Below are 2,566 nucleotides of genomic sequence, written 5' to 3'. Positions count from 1 at the left end.
TCATCGGCCAGATCCACCTGCGATCCCCACAAGCTCATTCCCTTCCGTGCCTCAGCAGCGGCGGGTCCTGGATCGCGGGGAGCAGATGGCTGCCCCTCTTTCCTCGAAAAGAGAGACAAACGAGAGCAGAGCTTTTTTCCTTGGAAAAAACGCTCGCAGTGCACGCCGATTGCCCCCTCGGAGACATCGCGTGCGTGCTCTTTGCCCAAACAAAACAACGCATAGATTGTGTGTGTCATGAGATGTTAAACAACGTAAACACGGATGCACACATCCTTAAATGCTTTGCTAGTGCTCGCCATAATGAGATAAATAGAGATCGCTCTAACCACAGAAATGGACGTTTCAAACAAAACAGTCAATGAAGACGAAGAAGAGAATGATTCGGATTGTGCAGTCCAGCAGTTGCTCTCCACCGACTGCGCTGATCAAAAGCATGATGCGAAACGATTGACTGACGACACAGCTTAATGCTCATTGGTTCAAACAACTGTGATGCTGGGTTCTCTTCAAAATATTTTATTTTTTTATCTGATTTCATGTGATTATGTATTTATTATGCATGAATATTCCAAAACACTATGACAATGCGATCTCTGTGTGAGATAATGTGATTGTCATATTTCTATAAAAATATAAATTACATGTTTGTATTAAAGTAAAAATGGATGATAAATACACCTTTCGTATGGAATTAAATAGCAAGCACTTTGAGTGTCTTGTTCATCATATTTATTTTCATATAAAAGCAACAGAACTGAAATTATATCATGTTTATTAGCAACACAGCATGTAAGTGTGAATAACGCGATATCTGCCCTTGATCTCGTTGGTATCTGTTCCACTTCGAGAGGGCAGAACTGTCCGTCTTGACTGCGCTTATTTCACTCCTCCCCTCACTGCAGCTGCCTACTCTCACCTACATTTCAGGCAAGGCGAGGCGCATCTCAAACAAGCCTATTGTTTGCGGACCAGTGTTGCCAAATCCACGATTGCTGCCGGTTGTTTTTTATGTCAGCAGGTTGAAGCGACCCCAATAACGTGATATTTAGGCCCTGGAATGTGAATTGTACCAGGAGAACCCTGCCAAAAAATGTGTATTTTACCCCCCAAATGCGATTTTTACTGGGGGACCCCCTCGAAAGCAATTGGGCTATTTTCAGGCTAGTTTTGAGTAGTAATTGGGTGGGTTTTGTCGCGAAAACCTGGCTACCCTGCACCAGACAGAGCTGTCTGCGATTCTTCCTATTGTGAAGTCATGCAATGTGAAACCCCCTGTCGCCGATCCATCCTGCAATGTGAACACAGCAGCAACTGAATGCTACCCCAGATAGTCAGGCAGTGTGAAAACAACGGCGATCCCACGAGTTTGAAAATCGTGCAGTGTGAACTCAGCATTAGTATTCCTCAATCTATTCATTATAAACAATGTAACAAGAAAAAAATAGTAAAATATAAAAGAATGTCTGTTTTCTGATACCCTGGATCGCGGGAAGCAGATGGCTGCCCCTCTTTCCTCGAAAAGAGAGACAAACGAGAGCAGAGCTTTTTTCCTTGGAAAAAACGCTCGCAGTGCACGCCGATTGCCCCCTCGGAGACATCGCGTGCGTGCTCTTTGCCCAAACAAAACAACGCATAGATTGTGTGTGTCATGAGATGTTAAACAACGTAAACACGGATGCACACATCCTTAAATGCTTTGCTAGTGCTCGCCATAATGAGATAAATAGAGATCGCTCTAACCACAGAAATGGACGTTTCAAACAAAACAGTCAATGAAGACGAAGAAGAGAATGATCGCCTATTTATACTATAGTCGCACCGATAGTGACGTCATGGCTGTCGCCGGCCAACGAGTTGGTGTTTTTTCAATGTATGCTTCAGACATGGGTCACAACGAGGTGTTCCCCCCATAGCGACCCCTAGAGGACGCAGTTCGAAGTTCCCATGAAAGGGAACTCTTGCGACGGCGAGGCGGCTGTGTCGGATTGTCCAGTCGAGCGCAGTTGCTCTCCACCGACTGCGCTGATCAAAAGCATGATGGGAAATGACTGACTGACGTCACAGCTTAATGCTCATTGGTTCAGACACCTGTGATGCTGCGGTTCTCTTCTAAAATATTTTATTTTTTTATCTGATTTCATGTGATTATGTATTTATTATGCATGAATATTCCAAAACACTATGACAATGCGATCTCTGTGTGAGATAATGTGATTGTCATATTTCTATAAAAATATAAATTACATGTTTGTATTAAAGGATGATAAAATGATAAATACACCTTTCGTATGGAATTAAATAGCAAGCACTTTGAGTGTCTTGTTCATCATATTTATTTAAGCAACAGAGCAACAGAACTGAAATTATATCATGTTTATTAGCAACACAGCATGTAAGTGTGAATAACGCGATATCTGCCCTTGATCTCGTTGGTATCTGTTCCACTTCGAGAGGGCAGAACTGTCCGTCTTGACTGCGCTTATTTCACTCCTCCCCTCACTGCAGCTGCCTACTCTCACCTACATTTCAGGCAAGGCGAGGCGCATCTCAAACAAGCCTATTG

This window comes from Sinocyclocheilus grahami, unplaced genomic scaffold (genome assembly GCF_001515645.1).
Source record: "Sinocyclocheilus grahami isolate Dianchi unplaced genomic scaffold, SAMN03320097.WGS_v1.1 scaffold3023.1, whole genome shotgun sequence".
Classification (NCBI taxonomy): domain Eukaryota; kingdom Metazoa; phylum Chordata; class Actinopteri; order Cypriniformes; family Cyprinidae; genus Sinocyclocheilus; species Sinocyclocheilus grahami.
The sequence above is the reverse complement of the archived record's forward strand: the minus strand, read 5'-3'. Positions refer to the sequence as shown.